This window comes from Pinus tabuliformis, chromosome X (assembly GCF_031772625.1).
Source record: "Pinus tabuliformis cultivar Carrire ecotype Pingquan chromosome X, CPIR1, whole genome shotgun sequence".
NCBI lineage: Eukaryota > Viridiplantae > Streptophyta > Pinopsida > Pinales > Pinaceae > Pinus > Pinus tabuliformis.
Window position 1 is genome coordinate 1,422,805,511 of NC_142308.1, and position 13,223 is coordinate 1,422,818,733.

Genomic DNA, 13,223 nt, shown 5'->3' on the forward strand with positions numbered 1-13,223 from the left:
TGTCGTCCCGGCAGTTGGCGATTGTGGTTGTGTTGCAGGGTCAAGGGGCTGTTGCATTACAACTTAGGGTTGACATACAACAGGCATCGATTGAACTTGCGACACGGTTACAATTGCTGGCGTCGTCGGGATGCTAGACATAGGTACACATTGTTGCATGGAATATACAACTCTCGGTTGTTGGGGCAACATAGGCACCCAACCACTCGTCGTAACTTTAGTCAAACCTGCATGCGGTTGAAAACTGTCGTACGGGTATCCTCCCGGAGGGGGAAGTGAAAGGGCATATTGCCCCCCATACGGTAACAATCCGGAGCTCAAGGGTATAGATTGCCTTTGAGAACTGGATGGTCCAAACTGGTTTCCAAAGGGATCAATTTGTCTAGTTTCAACATAAGAATTACTGGGTATTATACCGGAAGAACAAACTGGAACAGACCAAGTTGTCATAATAGTCCCTGGGTGGACTCCTTCTAGCTGTTGAGAGCTAGTCGGGACAGCTGGTATGCCGGCAAACATCGTCGGAGTGACAGCAGGAACTTCTGCTGTCGCTGTGTCATTTGGCACAGTCCTAGATGTCGACGGTTGCTCAGACATTTTAAGTCTATCCAATAAACTGCCTAACGATTCTACAGGAACTTCCAGTGGCGATGGACAAACTTCTGATGCAGAAGGAAAAAGAGTGGCGCCTACTCCAAAATGAGTTGGAGTATTTGCTTGCTGGTCCTCTACGATTTCCTCTATTGCAATCAGACCAGGAGGAAGAGGAAGACTGTCAGGTCCGTAAAAGATTTCTGGTGCCGAAGAAGGGGTTGCTTCGACAGCGACAGTTGTTTGAGCAACAAGACTCTGTGGACCGGTTTCAGATGGAACTGGTTCAGTTATGCAAGTACTTGTCCTCAGACTAGGATCAGTACAACTGTCCCTCTGTTGCTGTTGAACTTCTTCAATAGAGGCAGGGATTCCAGAAATATTAGGAGTGACCAGAATCTCAGATGTTGTCGGAACTGTTGTTCTAACTTTAATGGGAGATTTTGACCCGGTCAAGCGAGTTCGCTTCGTCCGTACTACTCTCGATTCCAGAGACAAAGACGGTTGACTCGCGAGTCTCCTCGAACGATGGAGTTTTAATTGACTTTCCTCCACGGTTGCGGATTACTTGATCAACTAAAATACAAAAAGGGGAATTATGTTTCCGTATTGAATGAATTTTATTAGACGCTTTTAGACACAACTTTGCTTTTTCATGTTTTAAGAGTCGAGAAAAAGCTAAAGATGACTCTAGTCGCCTTCGATGTATTAACGAGCCCGAAGTGACAAATGCTCGGTTGGACTTTTTCAGTTATAGAGTTTGAAAAAGGCCAAAAGAAACTGCTCTAGAGATCTAGGCAGAGGGTGTGCCAAACCTTTCGCGAAACCACAGAATACGTTTTACGGTACGGGTGGTCGATCTTCGTGAATGCTGTGTTCACTGCATCGCGATCAGTAGGGTGGCCGACACGGCTTCCTAAGGATAAAGGATAAATGCCTATAGGGGTCTCCCAATATACGCGACGGTACGCGGGAGCACAAGTCCGTATTAGTGCTATCGTCCCTCAGGAGGAATCACCCACCTTCGTAGAGATCGACAGTCACTACGTTTAACGACGCCGGAACACGTCTCTACCTAGACCTCTATTGTGAGCGTTATGTTACAAAGCGTTTTTAGATTCATTCAATATATTTTAAGTTGATCTTGTTTAGCAGTTTGTCTTTCAGGATCACCACGAGATGTATTGGTACAAATTCCTAAATGCAGCTAAAATGATAAGCAAGCTTTACAATCTTTTTAGCTTTGAAAATACTAACTACTGAGGGGAGAGAAAAACATAATCTTTCCACACAGAGCACAAAGCACAAACTAATGCAATTTCTCCTAGATCAATCACGCAAACTTATCAAAAAATGCAAATGCAAGATGCATGTATTTCTTTTCTTTTCCCTTAATGTTGATGTAAGACAAAAGGAAACTGTCGTATAATTTTCGAATTCAATTTGAAGCGTAAACAAACAAGTTTTGTCTAAAATCAAAAGATGCCTTACAGGTACTTGTTTCGACACTAAAAATGTATGAATTCAAACCATAAAATGAAAAACAAACAAACTCAAATAGCCATGAACAGTAATAAAACTAGCTCTTAAGATCACGACGACACTTTTACAGTTCAAGATCTAAGAGGCCACAGCTATACTGGTTTGCTTTTCACAATGGGAAACTGTAACTGAAACAAGAAATACTGAAAGAACAATCACAGTTTCATCACACAACTGAGGCGGAATAATGTCAAGGAAAGTTGGTTTACAGCAAGTACAAATGACAAGCAATCAGCAGCAAAACAACAGTGAAAACAGGGCCAAGACTCAGTAGGAAACCTCAGCAAGACACTGGCTAACTGGTCCAGTGCAGGCTCTAGTCTGTCAAACTGACTTTCAGCGCAGTTCCCGAAGGGAGTACCTGCGCTGAAATGCAGACTGCCTTTGGGCAGCCTGCACTGAGACACGAGAGTTGCGTTTACAAGGGTTTCCGGGTCATAAAAAGCTCAAAAATTCACTGTTTTTGCTGAAATAAAAAGCTATAGGTCAAGTACAATCTAAGGGATGATCAAGAGGATGAAAAGCTATCACAAAGAGCACAAGAGTCCTTGTGGATCAGCTCTTCAAATCATAAACTTGCTCAGAAACTGAGCCAGAGCAGCTGCCCTCTACTTTGCAATTGAAGGACTCAATTGCAGTTCGATTTGGTGCTCTCCTTGTTTATGAGATGAATAGCAAGAAACACAATAAACCAACAAGATACTAGGTCCCCAGCGGAGCCGCCAGTTTGTTGTGGGGAAAAGTATCCGACTCGGAATGACCCTATCCCTACTCTAAGGGTGATAGTTCCTTAGCAACAACTGAAAGTAAAGCTTTGATATTTTTCCTTTATGAAAGTACAGAGAAGGAAGAAAAGATTGACCAACCGATGTCTTTCGCTTTTGTCGATCCTGTCTTCTCTCTTTGCCTCTTGTTCCCAGCTCCTTGCTCCCTTTTCCGGCCCAGCTACATGAAGATCCTGCAAAAACAAGAGGGGGAAACTACAAGAAACATGTACTCATAACTGATGCATGGATTAGAATGGATCAAATATACAGATAAAAACAATACATCATTGCAATACAAGTATATAGGAGAACATCAAAAGCTTTATTGATAGAAGAAAAAGGTTCTGAGAAGGTTACAACCATAAATGGCTCCAATCCAGCAGCACCTCCCCAGCAGCAAGAAATCTCCTCTTCTCCTCTATAAAAGCAATCACCCAATAGCTCTAACTGTAAACCAACAACACTTCCTTGCTTTGCACAAAAGTCCAGCCTCCCTAGACCTCATAAGAGAGCTCTATATATAGGGTAAATGGAGAAAGGATGAGTCAGCTTGAGACTGACATGAAGCTGCCTTGTGTCCTCTCTCTCTTCAGTTAAACTTCAGTTCTTGAGTCCACTTGGAGATCCTTGCTTTGACATGGAGATCAAGTACCTCTTACTCATCATAGGGCGAATTTGCTGATCCAAGTGTCTTCTGGAAGCTTCCTGGGCATCTAACACCTTGCAGAATGGCTGTGCCACTTGGCCAATCTCGCCCAGCGCAGGTAGCCTTCATTAGTTTTGACTTTCAGTGCAGGTACAAGGAGGAGCAGTTGACATTCAGCGCAGATGCTCAGTGGAGCAGCTGACATGATCCAAAAATAGCCTGTTTTTGAGTGTTTTCAGGTGGAGAACTGATAGGAAGTGCTGTGGTTTGCTGACCTTGTTCCTCTAGGGGTAAGAACAACATGTTTAGGGACTGAGGATCCCTGTAATTATGGACATTTCATGCTCCATGCTGCGAGGCACAAAAATGTCTATAACACTTCTTCAATGTAAGATTTTGTAGGTACAAAACAAGAATCACCATTAACACACATTTGGCTTCCTAGAATAAAACACCTTCCCAGCTTATACATATCAAATGATTGTTGTGTATCACCCCAGTTGTTGATAAAGTAGCAATTAGAACAAATTCCATGCCATCTTATTCAAATTAGAACACTGTTGTGTATCACCCCAACTGTTATCATTGTGTGTCACCCCAGTTGTTGATAACTTAGCAATTAGAACAAATTCCAACATATAACTGCTCATAAGACAATTAAAAAAACTCTTGATCTTTGGGTCTCAACATAATGTTTTCAATAAAAATCATTTTACAAATGACATTCTAAAGTATAACTTACCTCACTCTTAATATTTGGGGCTCAACATAATGTTTTTCAATAAAAATAATTTTACAAAGGACATTCTAAAGTAGAACTTACCTCATGACAAGAAAAGGACGTTCACAATTGGCACAACCTCAAAATAAATTCCATAATAGATGCATAATTGTGAAGAACTTTGCCTTGTTCAAAAAACTAATCAAAATGGACCTATAAATAGAAATAAACACCATAGATTTTTTAAGTCAAACCAAAATCACAACAAAAAAATGAATCAAAACTATTATGATATTTATTTTCCATCGATCATATAAGTTCTTTCTTTAGATCTTCTATACAAAGTTGTATAAAACTCCTTCTCAGCTTTAGTAAACTCACACCCAATCAATTGTACATCAGTAGGGGGAAGAACAAGAACGGGTCTGAATATTCATGAATATTATAAATCACTCAAAGGGAATGGACATCAAAATCTAAATGAAAGCCCCAATTGAAATCATTCACAAAGGGACTGGATATCAAATGATTGTTGAATATCACCCCAATTGTTGATAAAGTAGCAATTAGAACAAATTCCATGCCATCTTATTTGAATTATAACATTGTTGTGTATCACCCCAACTGTTATCATTACAAGAATGGGTAGCTATTGTGTATCCACTTGTACATTAGTAGGAGGAAGAACAAGAATGGGTATGAATATTCATGAACAAATATTACAAATCAGTCAAAAGGACTCAACATCAAAATCCAGATGAAAGACCTAGTTGAAATCACTCATAGGGACTATATATTGGATGATTGTTTTGTGTCACCCGAGTTGTTGATAAAGTAGAAATTATAACAAATTCCATGCCATGTTATTCGAATTATAACATTGTTGTGTATCACCCCAATTGTTATCATTGTGTATCACCCGATGTTATGAAGAATTTGGTATCTACGGATAAATACTAATTCCCTAGATAAGTAGCCATATCTAGAACAATAGTTTTAAGCACTTTAACCTTCTTCTATAAATAGTAGATAAGACAAATAGAATGAGAGGACCTACTTGTACTTTTGCTTTCCTCTTGCTCCTTCATGTCGGTCTTGTTGCTCCTTCCCGTACTTAACACACTTGAGAAGTACTTGTAAAAATCAACAAAAGACAAAGAACCAACCAAAGAAGAAGATCTATTGATTACAAGTGAATGGAATCAAATATATTCACACATAAAAGAATCATATATCAATATAAGAATATGGAAAAAGGTGTAAATACATTATTGAATAGACGGAATAATTACAACCATGAAGCCTGATTCGAAGTCACTCCTCCAACTTTGGTTCCATACACATCACATCATGATCCAGATTTAAACAGGAATGCAACAAAATATAGAGATAACCATATACACCAAGATGGAGCGGAAATAATACTTCATTCCATTAATGGAATACTGAAATATGCTTACAAACAATAATGGAAATAAACCAGCTAAGGCGATGGTAGCTTATCTCTGAGAAGAGATGTGGTGGCTACATGCCTCTGAACTGTTCTAAACTTTGTTACAATGAGGCTCAAAGTCCTATTTATTGTTGAGAAACAATGGAAAACCCTTCACATTCTAAAACCTAACCCTAGAGGATGAAACGCCAAATTGTGGGCCCCGTTTTTCGGTAAGTTGCTACATCAACTTCCCGGGGTCGCGAATTGGTCGTATTATCTCCGTTTGACGCGCATGACAGCCCGTTGGAAATATCTCTCCGAGGAATACGACGGAAAAGATGATTTTTTGACAAAAAAAATGTTGGTGGTAGATTTCCCAAAAAATGTTGTTTAGGGCCTCAAAACGGCTCCGGAAGTTTAAGACCTGAAAAACTGCTAAAAATAGTAAACTGAGCTATAATTAAGGAAACTGAAAAACAGAAGGGGACAATTGTGGGGGTCCAGATGGGATAGGTGGGTGGCCACCAACATCCACCTAGATCACATCATAAGCATAACATTCCTGCAACATAACGACACTTACAATAGTATCAATTTTCAAACTAACATTATCTCCTTACAATTCATCAAAGTCCAGCCCCTTGATCACTTAGATGAGTGCTCAATTTATAGGAAGATGGAGGCGGTTTAGTCATCAATGAGGGTATTAAATGACCTTCCATACTTAGAATTAGTTCCATGGAGGAAGGGATGAGAGGATATGAGGTATCTTGACTCATTCCTCAACCATTTTCGAGCTTATAGGAGATGATAAGTGTGGGAATATTATCGAAGGCTCCAGAAGATAAGAATATTCCCCAAAACACTATGTTAATTTTGCTCAGACGTTCCCAGCGCAGGTTAAAGAGGGCCGAAGTGCTCTGCAGAGCACCTTAGAATTGGACTTAACTACTCTACAACGCACCCTTGCATGGGTCTACCTGAACTAGTCCCTCTAGAGGTCATTTCAGGATGTCTTCAGGACATGAAGCTGTCTGGGAAGCAGGCATTAAAAAGGTTGACTTGTTTAGGGCATGTAGTAACTGAAATTAGGTTTGATGAGCCCTAAAACATTAATTTGGATGATGGGAGTGATGTGTCAAAATGGATCTGTAACAGCTACCCCCTAAAGCTTGAAGTTGAAAATAATAATGTCGAGTGATATGCTTTACGATGTGATGAGAAGGTTTTGAAGTGGTTGGTGACTTGCATCAATTATAGTACATAATATCATGATATTTTGATTTTTTCTCATGAATTGCTGAGGGAAGGCATACCCACGCTCAGAATATAAAATTTAATTACAACTACACAGATAGTCGTCTACAGATATAGACCCATGATTGGAATGACCATCAATGTAAAGCCATTGTATGGATGATTTGGTACATTTCCTGAAATTGCAGCCCAGATGGATGAAACTAGATCTGGGGTCTTCTATCTCATTTAATCATTCATTCAAGTACAATTCTAACCATGTGAATATGTTATCTGAGGTTGAACATGGGAAGACTTCGTCTGATTACCAGCCAATGACGTAAGCTGTTAACATATGTGAGAGAAATCACCTATAATGATAATGATCCTCAAGGTACTATAGTACATTCTGCATGGTGTGAATGGATGTTTTGATGTCGAACACCATACAAAGTCTTTCGGTCGAAGTCGAGTGATGTAAACCTATCGCCAGAAGCGAGAAACTTGCCATTGATGCATGCAAGCCTCAAGGTACTGAAAAGGTGTTTCTAAGTCAACTTCTTGGATAATGTGTTGACGTCGACAAGAAACGACTCGTCGGAGGGCCTTGATGTGGCCAACATCAACAACACAAAACGACTGTAATGATTTTGAAGATGGAATTTGACTGTCAACACAAGGTTAGGGAATGGCGGTCATAAAATGAAGGTTTATGAGTATTGCAAAGGATGAATTTTAACTGAATGATTTCTCTTGAGCATGTCAGTGACATTGAAATGAATTGGTAGCATTGACCCAAAACAAAGTGATGGATGGTGTGATAGACCAACGATGTGATAACCATCAAGCTAATAACCAAACCCAAATAGTCATGGTGATGAAGTGAAAGTGTCATGTTCAAGAGCGACCTTATACCAAAAGTGGTTTACCCCTTTCCCATTTTCCCCAGTCATTTTTGACCAATACCTCTTTACTTTTATCAAGCTTGAGGAGCATAACATATGCTTGTTGTATAATTCCATCCTCTAGGTGAATCCATCGCTATGTAATGATTTAACGAGCCTAGTAAAGGTGAAACTCGGTCTAATCATGATGGACAAGTTTGTCGCTATTTGATGATTTAACAAGTCTAACGACAATGATAACTCAATCCTTTTCATGTTTAGAGAGTTTGAAAAGGGACACAAAGAAAACTGCACAAGTCCTTTTTCGTATATTTGTCTCTCAAGTCTGAAAAGGCGTAAAAAAATACAAGAGAGAACCTATTGGTCATGTTTGATAAATATGTTCCTTTTTCATAAATAATCTATCTCAGTCCAGAGAAGGGTTAAACTTATACTAAGTAGATGTCAACTCCAATCCGTTAACGAGCTGAAAAGGACAAGCACTCGGCAATCTTTTCATATTTCAAGAGTCTGAAAAGAGATTAAAGACAACTCCACCTAGAGGAACGAGTGGTGTCTAGAATAGCAACTGGTTCTGCTGATGTGGAACTTCTCAAAACATGTTGATTTATGTGAAGAGTTTGGCTAATAAGACCACTCATTGCAACTATTCCTCAAAAAGGGTAAGACAACCAAGTGAAAGTGTATGATCAGCGAAGTAGATAGTGACAACGGAAGGAGAAAAACCAAGGCTCATCTAACAGAATAGGCTGATAGAATGGAAATCACAAGGGTTAAAATGGAGATGGGTTCATTCTTACACAAGCTTGAACCATAGGGAACTATGCTTGGATTCAGTTTCATGTTTACACAAGCTTGAAATGAAAATTATGCTTGGATTCAGTTTCATTTTTATACAAGCTTGAAATGAAGAACTATGCTTGAAATTAGTTTACATGCCCCCAGCATGATGACTTTATTCTAGGTGCATGCCCCCAAAGCTTCATTACATTCACCTAAATAGAGTACTCATGGCTATGAGGTGAATGGAATGAAGGTTCATTTATAAGATCAAGTGAAAGACTCAACTGGGATTTTACAAGATCTAATCAAAGACTCAACTTGGAAATTTTCTCCAGGGGTCCTTGTTTCATTTCATAATGAGCTTGACACAAGACAAGGAACTCTGCTCAGATTCCTTGTTTCATTTTTTAATGTTCTTGACACGAGACAAGGAACTATGCTCTAATTCCTTGTTTCATTTTTTAATGAGGTTGGCACAAGACAAGGAACTATCCTCATATCCTTGGTTTCATTTTTTAACAAGGTTGACACAAGACAAGGAACTATCCTCATACCCTTTGTTTCATTTTTTAACGAGGTTGACACAAGACTAGGAACTATCCTCATATTCCTTTGTTTCATTTTTTAACGAGGTTAACACGAGACAATGAACTATCCTCGTGTTCCTTGTTTCATTTTTTAATGAGGTTGACACAAGACAAAGAACTATCCTCATTTTCCTCAATCACAACTCATAAGAGGTCATGACTTCCAAGAGGTTCTCATCAGATGGGAGAAAAATGCTCTGGAAGGGATCTGTAAGAAGGAATCTGAGATCTGGTTCCAATGCCCCCAGCACATAATTTACAACATCATGGAATTGATCATCAGTTGATGTAGGCATGGAACGAGTTGCCACATAATTGACCTGTGGCGGGGAAGATACCATTGGGACAAAAGGACAATTTAGGGAAGATGGTTGAATGGAAGCCATATTTGGACTGAAAAATGAAATCTGGTAAGCGGTGAAAATTCTGCCTTCATGTGGCAAACACATCACAGAAAAGAGTGTTAAAATAGTAACTCCCATGTCATAAACATAGTCATTCCAAAGAAGTAAATTGTAATCTAAAGGGCCTCGGACTACCATCACATTGAGGTAAACAATTTTTCCTCCCAAAGTAATAGGCAATTGAGGAAGGATCCCTAATGGTTGACTAGTTCCTCTGTTAAAAGCCAAAAAATTCTAGGTAATAGGCACAAGTGGCAGCGAATCGAGTTCTTGCCAAGTAGTGGAGGGAAGGATACTCACATATGCACCTTCATCTATAATAGTGCCAATTACGATCATATTACAAACTTGTACTATGATCTGGAAAGGCACATAATAAGGAAGACAACATCCTGCCAGTCGATTCCAGTCAAAGGAAGTGACTAGAATACTTGGGGGGGTACCGTAAGAACGGAAGAATCACCCCCTTGAGTTACGAGAACTGGAGGATTTTCCTCCTATCTTGATGGAACAGGAGGGTTTCCCCCAAGCTCGTTGGAATCTAAAGAAAGAAAAAGAACTTGAGTGATATCATATTCACTCTCTAGGGGAAAGGTACGATTAACTGAAGGTGAAAATGAGTCAACTATTTCCTCGACCTATGATTCGTCAAGTATAAACTCATGGGATTCACATTCAGAGAGAGTGGGTTTGACTAACGGTTGACTTGGGTCAGTAATTTTATCAACTAATGAAGGATTAAGGGAGAGTCTCCTGTAACTAGATGGAAGTCACTGCAGAGAAGCATGATAGATATCCAACACTTTTTGGGCTTTATCCAGATAGGGACAAAGGTGAATGGGGTGCTTCCCTTCACATAACCTATAGGGAAACTTAACTTTACCCTTCTTTCCATGAACTTTACTGCCACTAGTTGATGGTGTGTCACCAACATGATCTCTAGAAGCTGATGACACAAGATGATGTGAACAAGAAGACCATTCTTCTAATATATGAGGAATATTAGGACAATTTTGAAGAAGATGGTCTTGCGAACAAAGTTTGCATGGATATCAAACTTTGTGAGGCTTATCAGACAGTTTCTCATCAGAAGTTGCATTCAAAGCAATGATTTCTTGGTTACCCCCCTGCTAAATTTTCTTCTTCTTCCTTTTCTTCTTCTTCTTAGCCACCTGGATACTAGTACCAATACTTTCACCAGGCGAAGAGGAAGAAGGGTAGGAAGAAACAACCGAGGAAGAAGGAAAAGGGTCAACTTTAGGATCAACTGGAGGTTGATTTTGTCGAGTTGCAGGAGTACTTGATTGTGGAGAAATCATGACATTTTGAACCAAGGAGGTTGTAAACAACCATACTAGCAAGCCAATGGTCAATCCTGGAAGGGATAATGTAGTCATATAAGGAGCACCAACATTTCCAAAAGGAGGAAGGGGACTAGGATTCCAATTAAAAGGAATTCCTTGATTGGTGGAATCTGGATTTGTCACCATATGTCTCAACCTAAGATCAACTATGGAGAAAGTGTGGAGGATGTTATCCGTGGTCAATTAATTTTATTTTAAACAAAATAACATGACAAAAAAAAAGAGGGATGATCTAGGAAAAAGGATTACCAAGCAACTGCGAACTGTAGAATACCTCCCGGAAAACCGAGAAGTACGGGCAAGAAATCTCCCTGAATGTTGTGTTCGGTGTATCACACTATACAAGGCGTCCGACTCGGTTACCTAAGGATTGATACGAACCTAGTGTTTTCGTCCCAATTATGCCCAAAAGTATGTCGAGGCCCAATCCATATTAGTGTTGTCTAATGCGAAACTACACAGTGAGAGCATTCCCAAATACTTTACGTATTGTAACACTACCCTATATGCCTGAAGGTACGTGGACGAGCTATGATATACTCACGTATGTGGAATGAGGTATCACACTCGGGATGTATCGCAGACAAGTTAGCAACAACTGCTATGTTTTATGACGTCGAAACACGTCTCTAGCCTACAACCTCTAAATGTTATTTGTTAGGTGACAATGCTCCATTAGGTAAATTGAGGTTAATTTTAAGTTGATCTTGATTAGGAATTTTCCGTTCAAGGTTCACCACGTGATGTATTTTCAATTCCTAGAATGCAAGTAATATGATAAGCATTATTTTTCATTCAATTTTGACAATGAAAATCTTAGCTAGTAGGGATACAACAATCAGATTCTTGTAATCAAAGAGAAAAGAGCGCAATCTAATGCAATTTCCCTAAACTATTCCTATGAGCACACACAAACGTTTTCAATGCACGATGCAAGTTTTTCTTTTCAATTCCCTTAATGTTATTATGAACAAAATAAAACTAATGCACATACAATGAATCAATCTTTTTACAAGAACGAATACTTTACAACAGTTCTGTTTCGAAGGAAAAAAATACTTTTATGACACTTTCTTTCGAACAAATATTAATCGGCTATAATCTAACTTTGACGATGAATCAATAATGACAAAGAAATCATTTAAGAAACATTAATCAATCAAGTCAAAGTAGGGCTACCAAAGGAGATACAATCTTGATTTCAGAGACATGATACTCATTGATCATTAAGCAAGAAATAAAACAGAAGAAATTTGGTAAAAAACCCTATCCAAAGGTGGAAAAATTCCCCAAGGAGGATTAGCACAGCCCTGAATGGGAGACAATGCACTTCAAAGCACTATCCCTAAGCCAAGGGTTCTCTGCAATGCAGTGTGTCTCTCGCAAGCCTGCGCTAGTGACAATAAGCCATTTCAAGGGGCAACTAAATACAATTTTTGACCAAAATTCACTTCAACAATGCTGAAATACAATCAATGAAAGGCAGTAAGTTCTTCTAGACTGTCCTAGGATGTGGATAAGCTACTTGGAATGATGATCATTCTCTAGTGGAGTAGCCAATTTGTTATGAATAATTTGGTATCTACGGATAAATACTAATTCCCTAGATAAGTAGCCATATCTAGAACAACAGTTTAAATCACTTTAACCTTTTTCTATAAAAAATAGGTAATAAAAAGAGAATGATACGACCTACTTGTACTTTCACTTTCCTCTTGCCTCCTTTGTATCAGTCTTGTCATTCCTTCCCATACTTAACACACTTGAGAAGTACCTGTAAACATCAATAGAAGACAAAGAACTAAAGAAATTAAAAGATCTATTGATTACAAGTAAATGGAATCAGATACATTCACACATATAAGCATCATATATCAAGATAATCATATGGAAAAAGATGTAAATACTTTATTGAATAGAAGGAAGAATTACAACCATGAAGCCTGATTCGAAGTCACTCCTCCATCTTTGGTTCCATCCACATCACATCATAAGCATCACATTCTAGCATCATAACGAGACTTACGATAGTCTCAATTCTCAAACTAACATTATCTCCTTACAATTCATCAAATTCCAACCCCTTGATCACTTAGATGAGTGCTTAATTTATAGGAATATGGAGGAGGTTTTGCCATCAATGAGGGTATTGAATGGCCTTCCACACTTAGAATTAGTTCCATGGAGGAAGGGATGAGAGGATAGGAGGTATCTTAACTCATTCCTCATCCATTTTCAAGCT